Source organism: Pantherophis guttatus, chromosome 2, assembly GCF_059756535.1.
Source record: "Pantherophis guttatus breed Tessera chromosome 2, ASM5975653v1, whole genome shotgun sequence".
Lineage (NCBI taxonomy): Eukaryota > Metazoa > Chordata > Lepidosauria > Squamata > Colubridae > Pantherophis > Pantherophis guttatus.
Genome location: NC_142064.1, coordinates 90,269,110 through 90,296,500, shown reverse-complemented (window position 1 = coordinate 90,296,500; position 27,391 = coordinate 90,269,110). Strand labels below are relative to the sequence as shown.

Genomic DNA, 27,391 nt, shown 5'->3' with positions numbered 1-27,391 from the left:
TTTTTCTGAGAGCTGCACACAATATCAAAGAGAACAGCGTTACTACAATCCAAAGCCTTTCTGCATGGCTGTGATGAAGGATTCATTAAACCAGTGGACTGGGAGAGCTAACAGGATAACAGAGTTGGAAAGGACCTTGGAGGTCTTCTAGTCCAACTCCATGGTCAAGAGGGAAATCCCATACTATTTCAGACAAATGGTTGTCCAATCTCTTCTTAAAAACCTCCAGTGTTGGACCACCAACACGGAGGGGAAGGAAGGTTGGAAAATCTCGTCCTTCTGAGAGCTTGTGAGAATGGTGCTTACTTCTTGAATGGCGCAAGGAAGGCCATGCATCATGTCGGCTGGGTGCTCTTTCACAAAGATGCTCTTCTAAAGGTTGCCTTCTCACAAAAATGCCCAGCCAATATAATGCATGGCCTTCCTTACTCAGGCTGCCTTGCACTATACTGGAAGCGGCTGCTATTCCTGCAAAATTGCACCTTCTGAGAGCTTGTGAGAAGAGTACCCGGTTCCAAAATGTTGTGAGGGAGCTCTGTAGGATGGTTGTGCATCACATTTATTTATTTATTTATTTATTTATTTATTTATTTATTTATTTATTTATTTATTTATTTTCAAATTTCTATACCGCCCTTCTCCTTTCGGACTCAGGGCGGTGAACAGCCAAGTAAAACACTTTATATACAAAAGTTAAAATAGATTTAAAATAATTAAATAATTTGGCCCATAATTTAAAACATTTTAATTTAAAACCAATTTCAAATTTTAAAAACCCATCATAAAATCAGGACAGCCCGGCTAACTGAAAGAGGTAGGTTTTAAGGGCCCGACGAAAAATCAGCTGGTCACTGTTTTGGAAAGACAATTTTCAAAAGAGGCAGGTAGAGCAAGGTGTGACAGGGTAGGTAGGAGGCCCAAGTCCTTTGGGATTGGTGGGGGAAAGATAGATGGCGGTTGTAGCATCTCCTCTGACAATCATTAGGGTGGGTAGATTGCCAAGTTTCCAAGTTTTCATCAGATTGTCATGGTGGCCCGGCAACAGCCATAATTTTTTGTACAGGATGTATTCGTTCAGCCCTGTCGTAACTTTGATTGCTGAACGAATGGTCATTCACAGAATTTAAAAACTACAGAAACTTAGGAAAAAAAGGTATAAAAAAGATGTATAAAGTTTAAAAAAACAGTGATACAGAGACAAAGAGAAAGAAAATATTCAAAGAACAGATTTTTGATCTTTGCAGCAGTTCCTATCATGATTATTACCATTTCTGCCCTTCCAAATTATATATTTTGGTTCCCATTTTCCCATTCACAACCCTTTGAAACAGTAAATTCTGAACTCACTCATTCATTTTTGACCACTTTTAGCAAAAAGTCCAGAGAAGTTTTCCAATCTTTTATAAAAGTAATTATTGTTCTTTCCGTCACCAATGGAAGTCTATTTAAGCATTTCAGCAAGTTCTACCATCTTCACATTTCATTTTGGGTATTTTAAGCTATTAACATTTACAGAAGTTCATATCATGCAATAATGGGGGAAAATCAGAAATTAAGCCTGTAAATCAGAATATGAAGGCCAAATTTCCAAGAGGGTCACTTTATTGTATAACACTATGAAAATAGACATATAAGGCTGGGGTGTGTGTGGTTGCTTTGTTTCTATCCTTTGCTCAAGGCACAAGAACTATCGTATTTTTCGGAGTATAAGACGTACCGGAGTATAAGATGCACCTTAGTTTTTGGGGAGGAAAATAAGAAAAAAGCTGATTGGCAGGTGGATTGGCCTCCCGGAATACCCCCAATCAGCTGTTCCCAGAGGTGAATTTTAGCAACAGGTTCCTTGGTTGTGACCTCTGTGCCTTGCTTTTTTTTGCTTTTTTTTCTGCCTCTGAAACTTCTGAAACTCTGTTTCAAAAAAAAATTTTTTTCCTGCCTCTGAAAGCTGCCGAAACAGAGCTTCAGAAAAAAAAGCCTCTGAAGCTCTGTTTCTGAGGCTTTTTTTCTGAAGCTCTGTTTGGGGGCTTCTTTTCTGAAGCTTCTTTTCTGATGCTTTTTTCAGCCTCTGAAACCTCTGTTTGAGAAGCTGGGCGGGGCTACATTTGGAGTATAAGACGCACTCAGATTTTCACCCTCTTTTTTTTTCACCTTTTTTTTATACTCCGAAAAATATGGTATATTCTTCTGCAGTTTTATTTTTCTTTCATACACAATTTTTTAAACTCTAGTTATATCCATTTAAAAGAAAATATTTAAATATGATGGTTTTTGGTTCTCGGATTATCATTTTAGCTACTTTACTTTCATACAGAATTAGTGCCCTCTCACTCTTTTTCATTTATGTTTTCTTGTGAACTAATTGTACATTCCTACATAGGAACAGCCTACATTTCCAATTAGGTAATCTACCCAAACAAATTTTTCCATGTGTCATATGTAAAGCATATGAATACGAAGTGAAGGTTTGCAAAGAGATGTCCTTGCAAATGTCGACATATTGTATATGTTTAAGCTTCACTTGGATGCTTATGACTTTGGATTCTTCATACCCAGCAAAATCCTTCTCCTGGATCCGGTAGACCAAGAACGTCTCATTTGTAGGAATGAGGGAGCATCATTGTCTGGTGCGTGGTGACTGCTAATTGCCAGCTTAATCCTTCCGCTGTGTCACAGCACAGCTGAAAGAGATGCTGTTGTGTTTAACTGGATTAATGACTGCACAATGACAAGCCTGCCTCCATGCTGTTCTACAATTAGAGCTCATTATATATTTGCAACCTGGCAGGCCTTTAAAAATATAATTACAAGCCACCAGTATTATCTGCGTTCAATTTGAGACAGCAAGAAGAGAAAGATTACTGAGAAGAGGAGCTGGCTCCAGGAAACTTAACCATACCATATTGTTCTTCTGCATAAAAAGATAGTCCTTCTGACCCACTAATGCCTCCCTTCTGACTGCCACTGTTTTGGGCAAAACACAGAGGGAAAAGGTGGATCTGGAGCCTGAATAAGGAAGCCGGGATTTGATATGTAGGTGACAACTCTAATCAGAACAATTGTTTACCAGGGATAAGCATGCCATGCACTTAGAATGAGTAATTTGAATTACACAAGGGAAAAAATTACAGTTCCATTTTATTGATAAGAATGTGCCGCCCTTTAGTGCATACTGTAATAATGGGTTCATAAGAACTATAACGTTCATGAAATGGAGGGCGATGATTGTCATTGTCTTCAGCTGCCATTATATATTTGTTTTTGTTTTTTTTTTATTATTATTATTATTATTATTATTATTATTATTATTATTATTATTATTATTATTGATTGTTTTGCTGACTTTTAATCCTAGGTTAGATGCCCAGAATTGCTGTTGGGACATGGGCAGCCAGATAAATGGCTTGGAATGAATGAATGAATGAATGAATGAATGAATGAATGAATGAATATTCCTGTTTACAAAATTATAACTACTACAGAAGGCATATGGTTCCTTAGAACCAAAACAAGATCTCTAGCTAAGTAAGGTGTTCAGTGTTCTGGTCTTCAGGTCTTCAAATGTAGTATTTGAAAATGTCCTGGTCAGTTCAGCAAAAAAAAATTTATGAAACAGCAAGAAAATCCTGGTGTGTCATTACATCTTTGCTAATGACTGCTTTCTTTAGAGATTGTTTGCTTGTTCCTTATTTTCTGCTGATCTTACCTACTTTGTCTTATTTGTGCAAGTTGTTTCACTTCTTCAATCCTTTAACTTACTCATCATACTCTGATGCAATTTGAAGCCACACAATAATTTTAAACAAAAGTAGAATCTCCTAAAGGTAAGAGGGCAAAACTAAAGGTTAGTTTCATCCATCCATCCATCCATCCATCCATCCATCCATCCATCCATCCATCCAATTTATATAACTGCCCATGTATCAATGGATCTGTTTTATTAGTAGGCGGCAAAGTCATTTCAAACTTGTAAAAACTTTTTCTATATCTTACTTCTTCCATGCATCCTTAGTTTTTACTCTTGTCATATGGACAGTCATCTAGTTACTTCAACAATCGTAGCAAGTTGCTATCTTGGCTATGTACAGGAGCAGCTTTTTTTTTTATTATCATGCCTTACAAATATTACTTCACTTTTATTCACAAATCACTTAATGCTCTTACTGGGCCTTTCTAGGCCTTCAGATATGCGCTCTTGTTCAGTATGGTTCAGCATGAGAGAAGTTAGATAATCATATAAACACTGTTAAGCCAGCAGCAATAAAATAACATTCCTTGGGGCTTCCTCATTTGCCATGAGACAGGCTAGAAAAGAAAGCAGAGAAGTAAGTTCCTTAATAATATTTAGGATGTATCATTGAATTTCTGGTTTATGGAGAACACAAATTCTTGGTTACTGCCATAGTTCTGTCACGTTCACGGATGTGTCTAGAGAATCCAAAAACTCAAAATGGTGGAGTAATGGTATGTGAGAATGACCTGGGGTAACAAGAGGAACAGCCGTAGACTAGACAACTATCACACAAAAGATATCTCAATCTACAGAAGCAGAGGTTGTATGAGAATGGTCCAGAAGAGTTCCTCCTAATTTTCTGGAGGATAAAAGGGAAGGAGGAGAGAAATATTTTCAAACTTGCAAGACTGTTGTTAGCCCTTCAAGTTAGTCCATACAAGAAGAGTGACTCTATTGTTATTGTAAGTTTATATTAATAGATTCATCCATAACACTCAAGGAGGAATTCCACCACATTTTATTTGCTGCATCATATCTGGAAGAATACAGTCTCGCAGAATCTAAGATTGGCATAGCAAACCTTTCTGTGCCACTTTCTCATGGCCTATGCTGAAGCTTTCTCACTTCCTTTTTCTGTTTCCTTTGCTTTTGATTCAATTTGTGAAGGAATATTTTAAGCCTCAGAAAGCTACTTCTTTCCTTTCAATAAGCAGGGGAATAATAAGGCCCTCATAGAAGTATAATTGTATCACTCGCACCCCAAAATTAAAGTTTGTTTGCAGATGGTAAAATTGTGCAACGCTGCTCTTGGGTGTTTGGTTTGAAAGTATACAAGCACACAAAGTGTAAAATCTCCACTTTTTCAGCACTATTTAGTTAGCTTCATAGGACTAGGCCGCTTTAAGATATGGGGACTTCAACTCTTAGAATTCCTTAGCATTCATGCTGGGAGTTGAGTTCTGAGCATTGAATTCCACACATCATAAAGCCTGCTGAGGTTGAGAGAGCTGTCTTCTGCTCTTGGGAACCTATCAAGGCTCTTCAAATTCGCTGGCAAGACATTGACTGCTGTAACACCTGTATTGTAGGACCAGATATTTTGAAATGAGTTCTATAAAACACTTTTACAGAAAACGGAAAACATTATAAGGTGAGCTCAGGACAAGAAGGGGTAATGCAGTGGAAAGGATATCCTGAAATGTGTGATATCACCCCTCATGTAGCTAAGATCTTGGCAAAGCAGCAGTTGCAATGGTCTTAAACAGACAGTCCTCAACTTATAACTCTCCTTTTAGGAGCAATATTTCAGTTCATGTGATTCCAAATCCATCCCTTGCAGATAATAAATCAATATTTCCATGGAGTGGCCTTATATACATCCATTGTGATGGTAGACAAAAAGTGAGGGCTTCAAAAAATGTGCCAAAATTCTAAAATAAGCGTTACTTATGATATCATACTTAGTTTTAATATTGTAAGCATCCATATTTTCTGAAAGATATGGGAATGGACTGCAGAGAAAATTGCAATGGAATAACAAATAACAAATATGAGAAGCAACCTAGAACTAAGGAGAAATTTCCTGACAGAACAATTAATCAGTGGAACAACTTGCCTCCAGAAGTTGTGGGGGTTCCAACACTGGAAGTTTTTAAGAAGAGATTGGACAACAATTTGTCTGAAAAGGTATAGGGCTTTCTGCTTGAGCAGGGGGTTGGACTAAAAGACCTCCAAAGTCCCTTCCAACTCTGTTATTCTACCATTCAAAATTATTCCAAGAAAGCCTACTAAAAAAAAGTGACTTTTGGTCCCAACTGTGTTTGTAAGTTGAGGCCTATTAGCACCACAAAGAGGTTATTACCTAGTAACAGAGGGAGTCAACAGTGGTCCCAATTATATTACTATAGCTCTACTAACATTTTCCCCATCTTGTGCCAGGAATTGCAAAAGTAGAATATATTGGCAGACTGGTAGTATATAATGCTAATGATCTCCACCAGTTTTACTGGCTCAAATATGGCAAGGGTTACCTTTAATTGAAACAAAGACCATGGTTCATATAAAGTGGATTTTCTTTTGGGCATTATTGTTTGTCTGGAAATAATTTGTATGCATACTAATCCTAATCAAATTGGGCAGATGCTTATGTGGCATCCAGATGAACAGGAAGTTAGCACAAATAGTGTATTGCTGTGTGAATTCAATGGGAAAAAAATAATCCAAATACACAGGTCAGAGAATGTTGGCATTTTTGCAAAAGGAAGTGATCATTCAGGGCATTGGAACTTATTATATTTGGACTCAGGCATGTGATCATTTTCTGAGTAATAATATACTCTAAGCCAGGAGTTTACCACCTCTTTCCAGCTAAAGGTCATCTATGCTGGAATTATATTCCAAAAAGCAGTTGTAAGCCAGGACAAAAACTAAACGTGGTTGAATTGAATTATGGCTTCTGCAATTTCTCTCTATATTTCCAACGATTTCCTCTTCCGTTTTGTAAAAAATTACAATTTGCAGAGGGAGTACTTTGGGCCTAGTCTGTGGGCAACAGCTACTTCAAGTTCGATGGGATTTTTATCGATGTGACCTTCGAAACCTCATGGTTATTGGACAAATATCAATGTGTTCATGTAGAAATAAATAAAAGGTTCCAGAAAGCATTTTGCTTTGTTTCAGAAAGTGTGATTCAATGTTTGCAGAAGGCCTATTCACAGAATTAAAATCATCAGAAAGATCAATTAAACCTTCATACAACTTCATACCAAGTTGTAAACATGTGTATACAGTTGCATGACATAACAAAAGAAAACATTTTAGTAATGTTATTCTACCGGTTAATTCTTTGTGGATTAATTAGTCCATTGCATAATGAATCTGGATAGACATTACAGGAAGACGAAAAGATATTATACTGACATCATCTGTTTTTTTCCCCCTGAAGTAGGTTGAAAAGTTTGTTGATCAGCAAATGGTGTTTTTGTGTTAGCACTTACAAACATTAGAATGAGAAAAAATGGCAAGCTCATGAATTGTCCAATCTATAGTTTTAAATGTTCTTGGTTTATGAAATGTTTAGGTGCTAAACTTTGATTTGTGATTTTGAGATGGTCATAACTTCAGGTTTCAAACTGTAAACCAATGAGAATGATTTAGTACAGTGATGGCTAACCTTTTTGCCATTGTGTGCCAAAAATGGGGGAGCACGGGGGGGGCACGCTCACATGTGTCCACACCCATAATTCAATGCCCCCCCAGCACCCCGCCCCGCACCCCGTGCATGCACACGCAACCCCACCGCGCTCCCCTGCTTTTGGTATGCGACGGCAAAAAGGTTACTGGTGAGGCTTTCTTGGAGCCTGGGGAGGGCGAAAACAGCCTTCTCCATCCCCCCAGAGGTCCTCCAGAGGCCGGAAGTGGCCCATTTCCCAACTTCCGGTGGGACAGCAAGGCCCAAAAATCAGCTGGCTGTTACGTACATGCCCACTGGAGCTGAGCTAGGGCAATGCTTGCGTGCCCACAGATATGGCTCCACATGCCACCTGTGGCATGTGTGCCATAGGTTCACCATCACGGATTTAGTAAGTATTGAATGTGATGTAAACTGGTACTCATGACTTCTAAAATGGTGCTTTTTTTTTTTTTAATGGTTACCACTAAAGGCTGGCAAGTGGAGAAATGGATCAGGGCCAGTTTTAGGTTAGACTGAGTAGACACTGGCCAGGGTGCCAAAGCTTAGGAGGGGCAAAGATCAGCCCTCCTTCCAAATTATTCTAAAAATGGAAATCTTTGCATTGTAAGGGAGCAGTGCCATCATTCAATATGATTAAGGGGGTGTCCGATAATCTTGAGCTGATAATGGAGGAGACAATATGATTCTCTTTTGTTTCAGTGTTACTTTTGGTTTCTTCTGCCCTTAAATGCTCCTAAAGGACTCTACCACATGCTTTTTGGACTGATTGTGAGGCTCAACTCTTGATTTGGGATCTGCTTTAAATTTTATGCCCGTTTACAGCATATTGATTGGACTGCTTATATATGGGTCCAGATTCTGTTTGGCTTTCATCTTAATTTTCCTTGTAAACTTCATATCCATATTGAAATTCTATTTGTGCTACAGCCGAAACCTCCACATTTCTGGGATTTTGCACTGTATTTTTCATGCTTACAGTGAACTATGAAATTTGCAATAGTTTTTCATCCCCATCCAGAAAATTCCAAAGCAATACATAAAAGAGTGAATACAGCTTTCCGCATAACTATGTAATAAAAACAATAAAAACAATATGTGACTATTGACTCTGAAACAACAGTTGTGTTTTTTTACCCAAAGGCACTTCAGATACACCAAGGCCTAGAAAAAATAAGGACAATCATATAGAAGAATCAAAGGTCTTCAAATACTTAGACATTATTTTCCAAAGTTCTTCTGGAGGAAATAAATAAACAGTGTCATTGTTTGGTCCCACAAGTTAATTAATTCCAATTCTGTTATTTTGCTGGCAATAGAGGTGATAATTATGTCTCTGTTGCTATGAATATAAGACTGAAGTGATGAGCATCTCGCTTTACAGATTAGAAATTTGTACTTTTCAAGAGTTAATATCTCTTAAAGTTGTCCAGTCCAAGTTTTTAAGATCCATACTCTGCACTCCTTTGTATGCATTAAACTCTTGCTGTGCTTGGAATCTTGGCTGGTTCCTCTTTGTGGCCTGTTAAGACTGCATTATCTTAGATTCTGATCCAAACTGGTTTTTTGCCTGGAATTATATGCCTGGTTGACATTGTTGGATAGCTGTATGAAAAAAAAGATTTAAATTTATATTGTAGTAGGTATGATCTCTCACCCCAATATCTGATTTTTTCTGAGGTCAGATGAAGCCAATTTGGAATTGGAACAACCGATGTTCAAATGTTCCAGATTTTATCCCCCACTTTCTCTTTAGCCACACCTCTTTTGCCAAGAATCTGCAGTTCATTATTTTTGAGGAAAGCTAGCCACCTAGCTAACTAACTAACTTCAGCTATCTAACTAACCAACATCTTGTATTTGTGGTGCTGGAGAGCTTTCTTGCCTTCAGCGTTACTGAAAGGGTAGGGGAGAACTTTGAAGATGAGATCCAAACACGTCTCTACCGGCTGGATGCCATTAAAATATTCAGACCAGATGATTTCCCCTGAGGTTAAACTTTGTCTGTCAGACTGGACCACGAGGAAGTGTTTACTCTTTTTTCTAGAGAAGTAGCTAAGATCTGTACTATCACTTTCACTCCTCTTTAAGAGACTATGTTCTTCGGCCTTCCAAATACACATCTACGTGTTTCAAACCATGGAAAAGCCCAATCCATTTTAGTGTATATTTGCCAGTGTTTAGATCTTTTAAGGGGACACGGTGGCTCAGTGGCTAAGATGCTGAGCTTGTCGATTGAAAAGTCAGCAGTTCAGCTATTTGAATCCCTAGTGCCGTGTAATGGGGTGAGCTCTCGTTACTTGTCCCAGCTTCTGCCAACCTAGCAGTTCAAAAGCACGTAAAAAATGTAAGTAGAAAAATAGGGACCACCTTTGGTGGGAAGGTAACAGCGTTCCGTGCACTTTTGGTGTTTAGTCATGCCGGCCACATGACCATGGAGATGTCTTCGGACAGCGCTGGCTCTTCGGCTTTGAAACGGAGATGAGCACCGCCCCCTAGAGTCAGGAACGACTAGCACATATGTGTGAGGGGAACCTGTACCTTTATATCTTTTAGCCTTTTTGTCTTTTATATTGAACATATGTGTGGTATAGTGGTTAAGGTACAGTAATCTAAGTACAGGGGTTTCTGCAAAAGGGAGATCCGAGTCAAGATCATGGCCACAACTTCGCAGTTAATACCCTGACTCCTTTTTAAAGTACCATGTTAGAAAGGGCTGGATGGTTGCATCCAAATTTTGGTCTTTTTTGCCCCTCCCACCTGCCCAGGTTCAAATTATACTCAACCCCAGAACTCACTGAGCAATTTTAAGCCAATGACTCTTACCATATCGTATTGTTGGAGAAAAGATAGAAGCAGGGAGTGATATGCACACCGATTTTTGTTCTTCAGTAAAAGGTGGGATCAGACAAGCCATCAAATGAATAAAATGTGCCTTTTATTCATCTTATTATGCAGGTTGATGGCCCTACTGTACTAAATTCTAAGTAACTTAAATGACCATTACAGAATATAGAAAGGAATTAAGCAGAATAAAAAAGCCTGAACACCGACTGTTTATCCAAGGTCTGTTTATACCTGTGTTCCAGTGGTGGAATTCAATTTTTTTTACTCCCGGTTCTGTGGGCGTGGCTTGGTGGGCGTGGCAGGGAAAGATACGGCAAAATCTCCATTCTCACCCCACTCCAGGGAAGGATACTGCAAAATCCCCATTCCCTCCCCACTCCAGGGAAGGATACTGCAAAATCCCCATTCCCTCCCCACTCCTGGGGGAAGGATATTACAAAATCTCCATTCCCACCCCAATCTGGGGCTAGCCAGAGGTGGCATTTGCCGGTTCTCCGAACTACTCAAAATTTCCGCTACCAGTTCTCCAGAACATGTCAGAACCTGCTGAATTTCACCCCTGCTGTATTCATAGTATTTTAAAGTACAGGTTGCCCTCAACTTGTGACCACAACTGAGCCCAAAATTTATGTTGCTAAGTGAAACATTTGTTAATTTTGTCCCATTTTACCTTTCTTGCCACAGTTGTTAAGTGAATCACTGCAGTGGTTTAAGTTAGTAACGTGGTTGTTAAGTGAATCGGGCTTCCCCATTGACTTTGCTTGTGAGAAAGTCGCAAAAGGTGATCACATGACCCTGGGACACTGCAACTGTCATAAATATGAAACAGTTGCCAAATGTCTGAATGTTGATCATAGGACCATGGGGATGCTGCAATGGTCATAAGTCACTTTCTTCAGTGCTGTTGTAACTTTGAATGGTCACTAAATGAATTGTGGTAAGTCGAGGACTACCTGTACGTCACCAGAATGGCAAGAACCTTTTATAATTGCTGTTCTATTCTAATAAGGCTCCTGTTCCCAATTTCCCTTCAGCTCCAACTCTCCTGCTTAATCCCACTCACTATATCAAAAATTGAAAGAATCTGCAGTTCATTATTTTTGATAACAGCTTCCCAAATAAGACAAGGCATTTGGCTGCCTTGCAGAAGGGAGAACTGATATTCTTTCCTGACATGGCACAAATCCATCCCCAAATTGGTAAACGTTATACTTGTTTTTGAATCCTGGTTCCAGAGGGAGTGAAAAGTGTGGTCTTTTGCTGTGTGTGCTCCAGGAAATTAAGATTTGGGTGAGGTGGCTGAGGTTACTTTTAAGGGATTTAAATAATGGAATCATACTCTGTCTTGGAAGGGGAGATGGTTCTATTTTATTTTTTAAGTCAGAATTTCACGGAATTTCAAACGTAACATATGTGTATCTGGAGAGGTGGAAACCAAGTAGGCGCTTCAAAATTTGGACAATTTAATTATCATTTGTGCACAAGCAAGTTGCAGGTAAAATGGCAATTTGATTGAAGACTTCCAGATTCCAAAGAGTTTCTTCATTGCCAAATATTGTGGATGAAAGGAGATAATATTTAATTTCGCAGGCGTCCTGATTCCTGTCTCCAGCTCAGAAAAATAATAATTATACATGTTGCAATATTTTTAGGATCAGACTCAATAATAATAATGAGAGTTAGAGGTTTAAATATATTTCTCTTTAATTATAATAGGCATTCTATATTCACTGAATATTCACAGATAGAAGCAAAGAAAATGGTGAAGGTGGCTCCTTATATATACAAAGGGTGGAGCCAAGAGTGGGAGTGGTGAATTATGAATACATTAAGAGTCAAAGAATAAGTTAACCCCTGATATCCCATATATACATTATTTACACATTAGGGAATAAGGCATTTACATCTGACAAATCCCCCTCTAAATGCCGGTTCGCTATACAACACCAATTACATTCAGATTCAGGACAATATAAGACATACAATTTGGAAGTTAAGTATTTGTGCTGTTTAGAAGGTAAAGGCTTCGTCAATATGTCAGCTAATTGTTCAGAGGTATCACAATGCACTGCTTTGATAAATCCATCTTGAGACAATTGTCTCACATGTTTAAATTTTATATCTATATGCCTGGACCTTTGTCCAATGGCATCGGATCTAGATATTTCAATGGCCGCTTTATTGTCTTCATGCATAACAAAAGGCAAAGCAGGTTTTTTCCAAACATCTGAAATTAAATCATTAAACCATACAAGGTTATTTGCAGCTTTGGATAAACAAACATATTCCGCTTCTGTGGTTGAAGTGGCTACCAGTTCTTGTTTACCAGTGTACCAGTAAACTGGACAGTCATTTAACAGAAAAATATAACCAGAAGTACTTTTTCTGCATGATATATCTCCAGCCCAATCCGCATCTGCGTAACATGTAAGTCTTGGTTCTTTATTATCACTAGGTTCTAATACTAGGCAAAAGTCTAATGTACTTTTCAGATATCTTAAAATTCTTTTGACAGCTTCCCAGTGATACATTGTTGGTTTGCTAACGTGCCTTGATAATAAATTGAGTGGTAATGCAATATCTGGCCTGGTCCAATTAGATATATAAAGAAGTGAACCTATGACTGATCTATAAAATGTATTATCCTTGAATTCAGGGGAAGATTCATCAGTATTTCTAAGGAAATCAGTTTGCATAGGAGTGTCACAGGGTTTGGCATTGTTTAAATTGCATTTGTTTAGAAGTTCAATAATCTTATCTTTCTGAGTAAGTTTGAATCCCCTTCTAGTTTTGTTAATTTGTACACCAAGGTATTTGTTTACTTTACCTAGAGATTTCAACGAGAAATGTTCATTTAACTTGTTTACAAAGATTTCTCTTCTCTCTTTGTGTTTTCCTATATATAAAATATCATCTACATAAATCAATACAAATTCAATTTGATCATCACTCTTTTTGACAAAGAAACAGTTATCAGCAGTGGTAGCGTTGAAATCCATGGTCTTAAGTACTTTTACCAAGCAATCGTACCATCTTTTGCCAGATTGCTTTAATCCGTATAAACTCTTGTTCAATAGCCAAATTTCATTTTTATTAGTGTATTGACTGTGAGGTGCTCTTACATATATTTCCTTATCTAGTTTTGCGTGTAGGTACGCAGTCTGTATGTCATATTGAAATACATCAAGATTGAGTGCGGATGCTACTACTAGAGCTGTTTTAACACTCTCTGTTCTTACTGTGGGGGAGTATGTGTCAGTATAGTCCTCCGGATATTTTTGTGCATAACCTTGTGCAACCAATCTAGCTTTGTATAAGGTATTGCCTCCTTCTAGGTTCTTAATTTTATAAATCCACCTGGTACCAATAATTGTTTTATCTTTAGGTGCAATCGCAGGTGTGAATACATTTAATCCTTGCAAACTTTCCATCTCTTTTTTCATAGCTAGTTCCCATTTTTCCTTTTCTTCACGAGGGAGTTTTAATACTTCCTCATATGTATTAGGTGTTATTTGTTCACCATTCATATGCATTATGTAATCTCTGTATTTATTTGGTATTTGATTTCTGTTGTTCCTAATAGCTCTTTCTGGTTTGCTATGGTAGTCATGCAAATATCTTGCTTCCTTTTTTGTTAATGTGTCTGTCTTTATTTTGTGTTGACTATTTGTCCATGTTTTGGTTTTGTTTTTATTTTTGTTGACATTTTGATTTTCTATTGTCCCTTCCTCACGAGATTTGGTATCTTTGCATTTATTTGGAAATATTTCATTAAGATGTAATTTAGACCAGTTGGCCTGTTCATGGAACACAGCCGTTCTGGAAACTATAAATTTATTATTATTATCAATGAATCTGTACCCTTTGATGCCAGTTTCATATCCCATAAATCTTAGTCTTCTGGATACGTTTTCTCCCTTTCTTCTCAACTGTTTGGGTATGTGTACGTCTGCAGTGACCCCAAATATGTGCATGTGTGCTAATTTTGGTTTCCTATTATACATCACCTCATATGGTGTCTTATTCACAATACTGGACCAGGTTCTATTTTGAGTGTAATTTGAATAATGTAGGGCTTCTGACCAAAATTGTTTGCCTAAACCAGCATCCTCTAATGTGCACCTAATCATGGTTTGTAATGTGGAATTCTTTCTCTCTGCAATCCCGTTCTGGAACGCAGAAAATGGACTAGACGTGTAATGTAGCATTCCTCTATCCTTTAACCATTGGGAGAATTCTTTAGACATGAATTCACATCCCCTATCTGTCATAATTTGTTTTATTCTGATATTATGTTGTGTTTCTATGCGTTTGTAAAATTCCTTAAATTTTTGAAAGGTTTCATCCTTGTGTTTTAATGTGTAAACAAAACCATAGCGACTGTAATCGTCTACTATTGTTAGGAAGTAACGTTTTCTATAAGTGATTGATGGAGTTAATGGGCCAACTAAGTCCATGTGTACTAAGTCAAAAATTTTGTTAGTTGATCTGGTGGATTTTTTTGGCCTGGGACTAGTTTTTAATTTAGTAGATTTACATACTGAGCATTCCAAATAATTTTCACAATTTTTTATTTTGACACCTTCTGCGTGTTCAGTCATTTTTTGTACTACAGGAAAACTTGCATGTCCTAACTTCCTATGTAAGATATGAGCACACTCGTCATGAATTGGTTTACCTATTTTTGGTTTCTTCTCATTGTGTGTATCTGTGTGATCATGAGATATTTTACATTCATCATTGTCACTGTTACTAATATTTTCATCATCTGCCTCAATACAATCTTCCATATTTGAATCAATGTTATGTAACCATCTTTCTTTTGTTATCAGATAGGGTAGGCCTCCTTTAATCATCACAGTGCCTACATTTGTTTTATTCTTCTCTAAAGTTGCTTTTCCCTTTGAGAAAACTATATTGATGTCAGAATCTCTGCTTAGTTTTATGGCACTTAGTATGTTATGAGGTATTTCTGGTATTAACAATACCCCCTCTATTTTTCCTAGACCAGGCAAGGTCACATTCCCTCTGCCTAATACTTGAACTTTTTCTTGATTAGCTACCTTTATTACAAACTTGTCTTCTGTAAATGAAGACAATATATTTTTGTTATTAGTGGTGTGATTAGTTGCCCCAGAATCAATAAGCCAATTATTGTTCTCATTTTGTTGCGTTTTAGTGCTGTCTTGTTTATTTAGTCCATTCAGTGAACCAGATTTTCTCTCTTTTGAATTTTCTCTGCCCCCTCTACTTTCTCTGTAATTTGGTGGGCTTCTATATTTATGTCTATCTGTGGAAGACTGTCTATAGTTGTATTTATTCCTATATTCTGACCTATGTCTTTCCTTTGAAATTTTGGGACAATCTCTTCTATTGTGTTCCCTGGACCCACAATTGTGGCATTTAAAAGTTTCATTATATTTTTCTTGGAAAGCTACCTTCCTAAAAGATTTGTGTTCTGTGTGATTGCTATAACGATTTTTTCTTGAATTGTCTTCTGCTATCAATTTGTTAGACAGACTTTCTATTGATAAATATCCTAGATTGATGGTGTCTAAGTGTGACATAAAACTATCCCATGATGAATCAAGTGAGTTGATAATAACACTTTTCATTGTTTGATCTGAAATCACTTCCCCCCTCAAATGCAGCTCAGCTCTTATTTTGTTTAAAGATATTAAATGCTCACTTATGGAAACCCCTGGTTTTACTCTGGAAGAAAAGAAGTCCTTAGACATTCTTGTGGTGGTAGCTACACTATCGCTGTGAAACAAATTAAACATGCATTGAATTATTTCTGAAACAGTTAGATTTGGTTTGATGCTATGATACATTGCAGGAGACACGCTAGATATTATTAAGAAAAATGCCTTATGGTGTAAACAATCTATTTTTAAAGTCCAAGGTCTTCTTGGGGGACTAGTGATAAAAAATAGTAAATTTTCTTTCATAAAGACAACCTGGAGCTGTTGATACCATTCTTGTAAATTAATGCCATCAACCCTAAGTTTTGGGAAGTCACTGGGTAAGTTACCCACATTATTTTGTCCATTACTTACAACCTGAGGTAGTCCGTGGTCTCGCAAGTGTAGGAAATTGCAAAACGGCATGGGGATGCTCGCAACGAGTCTGCGCGGTTCTCTGGCCAGTTCAAGTCTTTCCGGACCGTCTACGTAGTTTCGCACATGCGCGTTGTTCATTTCTTCTTTGACGTCGTCGTGGAAGGTTCTCTCCATTGTATCTCGCTCGCTCCGCTCCTCTTCAGACGAGTCGGTCTCTGGCTCGGTCTTAGGAGTTCTGATGGCGGCGACTGTTCTTCTCTTTCTTTTGGGTGCGTTGGCACTTGCTTCGGTCTGCGGTGTAGGGCGGAATCGATATGGCTCTCTGGGCTCGGGCGTCGTCGTTCTCGAAGTCAGAATGGGAGCGTGCAGGTCTTGAAGTATCGGCTTGTTCGCTTGCTTCTTCGTTGGCGCTTTGGAAATTTTTAATTTTGGCCCAAATGCAGCAAAAAGCGTCTTCATTGCTGACTTTACTTGGGATTTCGTTAAGTCGTCTTCATTTTCTGATTCTGGCTCTTCCGAAGAGTTTGAATCCTCCTTTTCACTTTCGTTGTTTGATAACGTTTTTCGCGCCAGAAATTTTGAACTGAGCATTTTGATTGGCTCTGCTTCGCTCACTTTGGAGGCTTGTTGAAACCAAGATGGCTGCCATTCAAAATTTCGCGCGGGATCACATTTTTTCTTTTTCATAACGACTTTCTCTGTAGTCATATCACTCACAGTTTTTTGGTCTTTGGGTTTCTCTTTAGCGATGTTTTTCTCTCTCGCTGCTCCGCTGTTCTTCAGCATTTCTTGGAGGTTCGCGATGAGGCTTTCATCATTCTTCTGGCTTTTTAATAACTTCAGTATCTCTGACCTGAGTTCGTTATTTTCTATTTCGATTTCCTCCTGGCCATCATTTTCATTTATTAATTCTTCTTCTTCAGTGGTGTATTCTTCGGATTCTCTCGAAATCGCGTTTGTGGATTCGTTGATTATTTCTTGTTCAGTTTCTATTTCTTTGCTGTAGGCCCTGGTGTTGGGCCTATCTTTCTTAGACATTTTTAGGTATTTATTGAGTCAATTAACCATCCTCTGCTACCAGTTTTGTTGCAATATTTTTAGGATCAGACTCAATAATAATAATGAGAGTTAGAGGTTTAAATATATTTCTCTTTAATTATAATAGGCATTCTATATTCACTGAATATTCACAGATAGAAGCAAAGAAAATGGTGAAGGTGGCTCCTTATATATACAAAGGGTGGAGCCAAGAGTGGGAGTGGTGAATTATGAATACATTAAGAGTCAAAGAATAAGTTAACCCCTGATATCCCATATATACATTATTTACACATTAGGGAATAAGGCATTTACATCTGACAATACATTTATAAAATTGAAATTATTTGGAAAGAAAATGATGGAAATAATACAACTGATTCCTGTAATAAGGGAGCAGATTAAAAACAAATGGATGAACAAACAAACAAACACAATTGATGGAGCCAATCTAAGCTGCCAATCCCCAATGAGAATAACTGTTGAAAAGTGCCCAGTGGTCATTTGCTTCTGCAGAAGCATCTGTAGCAAATGGGGATAATGTCAAAAAGACAAATACCATGTGTCTCAACACCATAATGCAAGCTCTGTTCTTTTGTACTTTGGCCAAAGGGGACACCGCATACAGTCATGAAAAGGATCTACCACAATGCCATAATCCATTTTTCATCTCTTGACTCACCTTGCTCTCTCTCCCTGCCTTGAGTACAACTAATATTGGGCCAGAAGTACCACCTTAACAATTGAATTATATTATGTTTGTTTAATTTTCATGACAGCTGGGGTTCCTTTTGAAGACAGCTAGGAAGGAGGGAGGGATGGAGGGATGGAGGGAGGGAGGGAAGGAAGGAAGGAGGGAAGGAAGGAAGAAAGGTCCTACCGACAACCTCCCATCGACCCGTGCGCTCCCACAGAGAGGGTCTCCTCGGGGTGCCATCAGCCAAACAATGTAGGCTGGTGACCCCCAGGGGGAAGGCCTTCTCTGTGGGGGCACCTACCCTATGGAACCAGCTGCCCCCTGAGATAAGGAGAATCCAAGACCTTGGTGCCTTCCGCCGTGCCCTTAAAACTTTCTTTTTTCATCAAGCTGGGCTGGCTTAACATATTTTTAAATTTTTAATTTTTAATTGGTTTGTCATTTTAAACTGGGGCCAAATTAAAATATATTCTTTTAATTGTTCGTAATGTTTGTATTGTATGTTTTTATCTGGCTGTACACTGCCCTGAGTCCCTTGGGAGAAGGTGCGGTATATAAATTTGAAATAAAATAAAAAATAAATTAAAAAAAGGAAGGAAGGAAGGAAGGAAGGAAGGAAGGAAGGAAGGAAGGAAGGAAGGAAGGAAGGAAGGTAGGTTATTCTCGACTTAATTCAGCTTCTCATGAACAGCTCTTAAAATGTTACATCTTGAAAAACCTTTCAAAAGAGGGTTTTGGCCTCTCGCTCTCCCAGTGTAGCTGCATTGAGACAACAATCCTTTCCTTTCCTTTCCCCACCTCTGTCTGTCTGTCTTTTTGCCTGCCAACTTACCTAGTTGGTTGCTTAGATGGATTTTATTCCAGTTTGGAGGTGCTGAATGACTTACTGAAGAAAAGATAAGAAAGGATTTATTTCCTATTTATTAAATGTACAGATAGTCCTTGACTTACATTACACTAAACCAGAGATCTTCAAACTTGGCAGCTTTAAGACTTGTGGACTTCAACTCTCAGAATTCTCCAGCATAGCTGACTGGAGAATTCTGGGAGTTGAAGTCCACAAGTCTTAAAGCTGCCAAGTTTGAAGACCTCTGCACTAAACCATCATTTAGTGACCGTTCAAAGTTACAATTGACTTAAGTGACTTAAGTTTTCACATTTATCGATTGTTACAGCATCCCTATGGTCATGTGATCAAAATTCAGGTGCTTGGCAACTGGCATGTATTTATGACATTTTGCATTGTCATGAGGTCATATGATCACCATTTGTAATTCCCAGATGGCTTCCGACAAGGAAAGTCAATTGGGACAAGCCAGATTCACTTAATGACCACATGATTCACTTAACAACTGTGGCAAGAAAAGTCAAAAAATGCGGCTAAACTCCCTTAACAATTGCCTTGCTTAGCAGTGGGAAGCTACCTGTATATAGCTGCCAAATCCAGTCTCACCGATGTGGCTCTATACAATATATACAGAGTATATGTGTATATGTGCACATATACACGTATTGTGTATATGTGCAATAAAACAATTGACAAAAGAATAGTATAATGCCACAATTAAAACAAATAAAACATCATTTAAAATAAAACATGGACGTAAACACTTAACAAATAAACAAACCACAAACCAACTCATACTGTTCAACTAGTGCAGTGGCTGTCTGGAATAGTATGATTTTTCCCTTTCATTGCCCAATACTCAGCAAAACATCCATACATCTACCACTCTTCAAAAACTTAATAGCCAGTGGGTGGCTGGAGTATCCCAGGCAGTCAGTCTGGTTTATTTCCTCTGCAGGGAAGAAGGTTAGTTGGTTAGAGCATAAAAACCTTGTGTCCTCCAGACATGATCACGTCCCTTTGAAAAGACAATGAAAAGGCAATACAAAATGAACTGCTAGGCTTCATACAGAGTTCTGGAACAGAGGTGGGTTTCAGCAGGTTCTGACCAGTTCTGGAGAACCGGTAGAAATTTTGAGTAGTTTGGAGAACCGGTAGTAAAAATTCTGGCTGGCCCCACCCCCATCTATTCTCTGCCTCCCAAATCCCAGCTGATTGGGAGGAAATGGGGATTCTGCAGTAACCTTCCACTGGAGTGGGGTAGGAATGGAGATTTTACAGTATCCTCCTGCCACGCCTACCAAGCCCTGCCCACCAAGCCATGCCATGCCACGCCCACCAAGCCACGCCCACAGAACCAGTAGTAAAAATTTTTGAACCCCACCACTGTTCTGGAACCATTGTGTACCTTTACATTTAGTGGGGGTTTTCTTTTTTCTTTTTGCATCCAATTGCTAAGCCTGCTCCAATAAACACAATTTGTTCAGTCACCATCTATTATTTCATGATCCACCTAGGGACTGTAGCCAGGGGTGAAATTCAGCCGGTTCTATCCGGCTCGGGCGAACTGGTAGCGGCGGCTGCGGGAGGCTCCATCCACCCGCGTGGATGTCATGACGTCGCTTTTTGCGACAATTTTAAGCCTCTGCACATGCGCAGAAGACTTTGTGCATGCGTGGACAACGGCACTTGCAAGCGAAGTGAGCGCACGTGCGGCGTGCACACATTTGCAAACTGGTAGGGAAGGTAAGTGAATTTCACCCCTGACTGTAGCCTCCACTTTGAAAAATATTATCTTAGCTTCCCAGGTCCCTTCTAGGGATGTATTAATTTTCTGTGTGAAAGAGAGGATCAGCACTTCCTCAAGAAATCGTGGTCAAAAATCCTGGCCTAATATAATGCTTGAATTCATCCGCTGTATTAATATTACACTTGGTAATCCCATGCCAAAAATTCTCCAGTCTGAACATTGGCATCTGCAAGTATGGCGCTACATCACGTACTTCTCCTGTCCAAAAATCAACCATTATGAGAAACAGCATTTTTCAGATATATTGTGGGCTTCTTTTCATGGAATTGTCTGCCCAAGGTGTTTTGGAGGATTTTAAGGCAAATCAGCGGGTGATCTCAACATTCATTTTCATGCTTGAGCAGTCATCCGAACCATTGCTTTGTCTTCAAGCACCTGCAGTTTTCATAAAATGGTAGCAGTGGCTGTTGGCAATTGGATATGAAGGCCCCATTTGTTTGCATTTTGAACAATTCTAGATTGTTATAATTTAACATCTACAGATCATGCTAAGAACCATATTTTTGTAGAACTATTATGGTTGCTATACCACACAATATCCATAAACGTAGCTCTTTTGTATTGATGATACGGTGTTAAAGATTATCAATGTTTCCAACAATGATGAATGATCAGTATCAATACTCTTAAATTTTTACTAATCGGGACCCATTTCTGTGGTTTTGACAAACTACTGTGAAGCGAAAGCTCAGATTAATAACAGATGTTCAGAAACCTCATTGGAAAGGGGCCAGTTTATATTACTGGGAGCCACAAACCTATTACTCCAGATCCATTGAAGTGGAAATACGTTGTTTCATTCTGCTGTTTCACTCTGTCGAAATTTACAATGACAATGCATCATGGTGACATTCAATTGGAACAAATTAACTGTCAGGCCAGAGCAAAACTTGTAAGTCTGAGGACTACAGCTCTCTCAGTTATGTGGTATTCACAAACATCAGAATGACCACAAACCACACTACTTTTAAACAAAGAAAGTGCAGACGCACTTGCTGGAATTAGCTTCTCCATGGCCCTAAAATTCAACCCACTGAAAAAAGATTGCATGATTTAAAAAAAAAAGAAAAGGACCAAGTCAAAAGGAGAAGAATAAGATTTTTAAGACACTGTCTTAGTAAAATAAAAACAAAAATATATTCACTGTGGTCATGAGTAAACATGCCCTTTTTTTGTTGCTCAATTAACTAAGCAGAGTTTTCCACAACTTTTTGCTTCAGGTGAGACACTGCAAGTCTTCTTCACCATATGAATTTCCTGAGACACAGAAGGGGCACTTTTTTTCCAGAACTGCTCATTAATAAAGGTATGATTGATAGTAAAGATGCTGCCACGTCACATAGACAACACGCCCATGCCATGAAGTAAGAGAGGATTCTCCTGGCCTTCAGCCCTCTGCTGCAGAGTATGGTGAATATTTATGGATCTTCTGGGCTGTGTGGAGATACCAACCCATGTGGTAAATTTTTCATCTGTTAACACAGTCAAGAAACAACATTCGTATCAAAACATCAGTAGAATTACATGGGAGTCATAATATGTCAAATAGTCCACTTTTTCTGGCGTAGCTAGAGTTGAGAATGAAAAGGGCTTGGTGAAAATACTAGGTGGCTTTATGGACCAAAATGAAGCTGTGATACAGGTAGTCCTTAACTTACAACCGTTTGTTTAGTGGCCATTTGAAGTTACAAAAGCCCTGAAAAAAGTGGCTTATGATTGTTTTTCACACTTACAACCATTGTGGCATTGCCATGGTCATGTGATCAAACGATGGGCACTTGGCAACTGGCAGGTATCTACGACAGTTGCAGCAACCTGAGGTCATGTGCTCATCATTTGTAATCTTCCCAGAGAGTTTCTGACAAGCAAAGTCAATGCTAATGACTGAATGATTCACTTAACAACTATGGCAAGAAAGGTCGCAAAATGGGGCAAAGCTGTCTTGCTTAGCAACAGAACTGTTGGGCTCAATTGTGGTCGTAGGTTGAGGACTATCTATACTGAGGTTAAACATCAGGATAATGAAAACAGCTGCACCTCTACATTTTAGAGATAATGAATATTTACACCTTCTTTAATAACTAGGTGCTGACATACAAGTATTGCATGCCGAGCGAGTATAAAGGAAGTATGTCTTATAGCGTGTGTTGAGCTTAAAAAAAGGAATACTTTGACTGCTCAGGTGCCAACAAACAAATAGCGAGAATTAGTGAGAAATCAGCCCAATTTCACTTTTATCTTAAAAACATTTGGCAAAGATAGTCATTGGTATCTGTTACGGGAACTTAGTTACTTACTGTGCAAGGGTACAGAATTAGGAAAGAGAAAAGGAGAAGGCAGGAAAATTTGTAATAGAAAAGAGTCCTGGAAAAATAGGAAAGCAGTTAAGTCATCTGACTTATTTTGATCCTAACCCCATTCCACAGTTCCTTCTGAATCATTGAATAAAAGCATTTTTGCAGTTGTTTAGATGTCCAGTTAAAGCACAGCTGCACTTTGTTGCCGATTCTTTTTTCCTCATTCTTTTTTTACATATTGGTAAGGAATGTTTACCGGATGGAATTGGGGACTCTGAATCCTATTAAAATTTGCCGAGAATAAGTGGTTGTTACAGGTGAAACACTCTGCTTAGAATTACAAAAGAGAAGTCAATGGTGGGCAATGGTGTACCACTTAATATAGAAACAATTCAGCTAGAATTTAAGTTCGAGTGTTAATATGTTGATAAAAGCACTTCTGTAAAGGATGCCAGGTAAGGATAATAATGCACGAACTTCTTGAAGAGAGCTGTTGACAATCTGGCTGAATTATTATCAGCCTTATTTTAGGTAGTTATTCCTGGATGGCAGGTAAGTGAATGCATACTCAAATGCCATTCCATATTTTTTTAAAAAAATAATTATATCCAGAATTAGCATTTCACATATACACACACACACACACACACACACACACACATATATAACCTTCTCCCATTACATACTAATTGTATATGTGTATCATATTCCCCACTACCTGTGGCTCTCCATATGTTCCACAACAGAACAATGGCAGAAGCATTTAACAGTCATAGTAGTAACTAAAGATCTCTGAGCTACCGGAATTTAAAAGGGTATGACATTTATAACAGTGGACTTCTTATCAATTTCAGATTGCGTGTGTTTTTTTTTCAGTTAAGAACTTGTTTATCAATAAATAGTGACAGTCCTGAGAGAGCTGGGTTTTTTTTTTTTCCATAAAGAAAGAGTCTCTCTGGGAATACATATATTAGCATCCCCAGTGGTGGGATCCTGCAGGTTTAACAACCAGTTTGGTGATTGCGCGCGTGCTTAATGCACAGTTTTACAAAACCTTACCTTCCACGTTACTGCTAGGGAGTAACACAGCTGAGGCATGGCAATCCACTGTGCCACGCGAATCTGCTGAGAAGATATAGGTCAGTAAAGCACAGGGGTGGGCAGGCCCACCTGATAGTCGGAGCGAACCGGTTCGCTTCCAGCTGAACGTCGGAGCTACCAATTCGCCCAAACTGGTCTGAACCGGTAGAATCCCACCCCTGAGCATCCCCAAGGTGCTTTTTCAAGAGGCCACTGGACTTTCTGGTTTTTTCTTTGAAGACGTTTTTCTTTTCAGCCAAGAAGCTTCTTCAGCTCTGGGATGAGAAGGGGAACATCTTCAAAGAAAAAAAAAAAAAACCAGAAAGTCCAGGTTCTTTCTTGAAAAAGAAATGACCTGGATGACTGAAAATCTCCATAGACATATATTAGCATATTCCAGGTTCACAAAGGCAAGATGCACTAGTGAGAGAATAAAGAAAAATTATGAACAACTCCTACTGTGTATGCTGATCTTCCTCATTTATCAGTAGGAAGACTCAAATCCAGGAAACCCACACCGGCATCACACAACCTCTGCCCAACAACTTTAACATTGTTTCCCAATGGAAAGCCAAATGGGTTGCTGAACACCAAGACATAGGAAGACATATAAATGACCCCACAAAAAAAAGGTGCCCAGCTTTGAACTAACATGTCAACAATGGACTATCCTGAATAGGATTCGTTCCTCACATGGCGTCTCTTGGGACTCTCGGTATAAATGGGGCATAGTATCCTCCCCTCAGTTACTGTAATTGTGGGGGACACATCAAACTGTAGATCACATCATGACCTGCTGTAAGTTTAGGGCATATACCCGTCCAGTATCTGATCTTTTTAAAATATAAACAATGCTGCACTTCAATAGTTAGATGGCCTAGACATTGTTACTTGAATATAGATCTTTTTTTTCCTTTTTTTTTTCTTTAATTTTTATGCCACCCTTCTCCAGAGACTCGGGGCGGCTTACAATGCGTTAAGCAATAGCCTTCATACTTTTGTATATTTATACAAAGTCAGCTTATTGCCCCCACAATCTGGGTTCTCATTTCACCTACCTTTGAAAGGATGGAAGACTGAGTCAACCTTGAGCCTGGTGAGATTTGAACTTGCTGTAATTGCAAGCAGCAGTTGTTAATAACAGTGCTTTAGTCCACTGTACTACAGGCTCTTCTTTCTTTTTAACATTTATATTTCATTGGATTGTACTAATCTAGATGAAATGGTAATATATATTGCTAGTCCATGTATATATGCCATACACCAAACAAATAATAAAGCATATTCTTGATTTTCATATTAATCATACTTTTTAAGACTGCACTATAGAATGGCCTGAAAGAGTGGCTGAGAGTAAGAAGAGAGGCAACCTGGAATCAAGGAGAAACTTCCCAACAGTGAGAATAATTAACCAGCTTGCCTTCAGAAGTTGTAGTGCTTCATCACTGGAGATTTTTTTTAAAAAAGACTGAACAGCCACCTATCTGAAATGGTATAAGGTCTCCTGCTTGAGCTTGAGGTTGGACTAGAAGACCTCCAAGGTCCCTTCCAGCCCTCTTCTGATTGATTGATTGATTGATTGAATGAATGAATGCAGCAGAACTTCCAAGAAAAAGCTGCAGCATGAACATGGTAGAGCAAAGAGATCCACTGATGAAAGCACTATTGCAGAGTAAAGCTTGAGCACTGTTTCTTGGCCAGCTGGAAGAACAAAAAGTAAGTTTCTTTGCTTCTTTTTCCAGTGATAAAGTTTCGCGGGTGCTTTAATTTGGTTTTGTTTTTTTGGGGGGGGGGGTGAGTGGAGGAACCAGAACAAAAATAATCCAGAGGTTTTAGTCAGAATGAGATATGGGGAGAATTGAGCTCAAATTCTTTTTGCGGGTTCACTGGAAAAACTAGCTATGAAACTGTCATTGTCATATAAGAAGTGGGTTAGGGCCTCTTAATTCATGATTAAAGATGACTCATAATCATTTGAGACAACTAGTTTTTCTTTGTGTCTCCCCAAATTTTATCCTTAGATAACATTCTGCTGACAGTTATTTGAGATTTTGGCTGTGGGGATCTTGGATAAAAATATCTCTTGTTTTGTTTTCTCCCACACATTTTTAATTAAAAAAAACACCCTCCAACTTTCTCTGTTCTGTTTATATTTATAGAACGTCTACATTTCCAAATGCTAATCAGTACTTCTAACAAGCAACCCAAATATAATGTTTCCCAACCTCTGCTTTCCAATGTCAATTGATAAGAAAAAAAAACATTCATTTTATCTGTGCTTGAAAAGAAGAGTCTGTTTGGGGCAGTGGTGAAATCCACATTTTTTTACTACCAGTTCTGTGGGCGTGGCTTGGTGGGCTTGGTGGGCGTAGCTTGGTAGACGTGGCAGGGGAAGGATACTGCAAAATCTCCATTCCCATCCCACTCCAGGGGAAGGATACTGCAAAATCCCCATTCCCATCCCACTCCTGGGGGAAGGATATTGCAAAATCTCCATTCCCACCCCACTATGGGGCCAGCCAGAGGTGGTGTTTGCCAGTTCTCCGAACTACTCAAAATTTCCACTACTGGTTCTCCAGGACCTGTCAGATTTCACCCCTGATTTGGGGGTGAGGAAGGTGGCTACAAGTAATTAAATATACTGGGGTATCTGCAGAGGAGAGGTCAAAAAAAGTCAAGATAGTGAAAATAAAGCCCCACCCCTTTTATATGTGTTGCATAAAACAGGGTAGGGCTTTGGTCACATGATTGCAGCAGCCATCTCGATTTTTTTCCCCCCACTCTTGCTGGGAATGCTCCCAAAGGCTTAGTGATTCATACCTAGACATTTAAGAGTCAAGAGATCAATGCCTTCAACTTGAATTTGTCAACTTTTTAAAAATTAACAAAAGGGAAAGAAATCAAGTTCTTTCTCTAATATTCATGAAGTTTACACTATGTTTTGATATCTTTTTTTTTAAAAGAACCTAAACAAAATCCTTAGTCATTATCATAAACCAATGAGATGAGTATAGAAAATATATTAGAGTGAATATTCTCTTGGCTGACAACAAGCTACATTTTTTACAGACTAATGCAAGGAATAAGACACAGAAAATATATTTAAATGGGTGATGACTTTCCACCATTTTTGTTTTCTTTCGGCCAGAATGGGGCCTAGAGTGATTCTTGGAAATGAGGGGTCCTTGAGGCTCTCTGAGCTTGCTTATTTTCTTGCAGACGTTTCATTACCCAAAGTAGGTAACATCATCAGTGCTAGTAAGGAGAGTGATTTGCTATCAGTTTATATTCT

The 27,391-nt window shown here is 38.7% G+C and overlaps 1 long non-coding RNA gene across 3 annotated transcripts in view; it reads left to right on the top strand.

Annotated features, from left to right (window-relative positions):
- Window positions 1–5,331: 5,331 nt before the first annotated feature.
- Window positions 5,332–27,391, top strand: part of LOC117662013 (uncharacterized) — a 72,920-nt gene continuing 50,860 nt past the window's right edge. For 2 of the 3 annotated variants that reach the window (XR_015731907.1, XR_015731905.1), the window contains exons 1-2: window positions 5,332–5,381; window positions 21,943–22,028. This is a non-coding gene — a long non-coding RNA (uncharacterized LOC117662013). Of the gene's footprint in view, window positions 5,382–20,499; window positions 20,659–21,942; window positions 22,029–27,391 lie in introns of those variants that run through there. The other variant, XR_015731906.1, reaches the window with a different exon arrangement.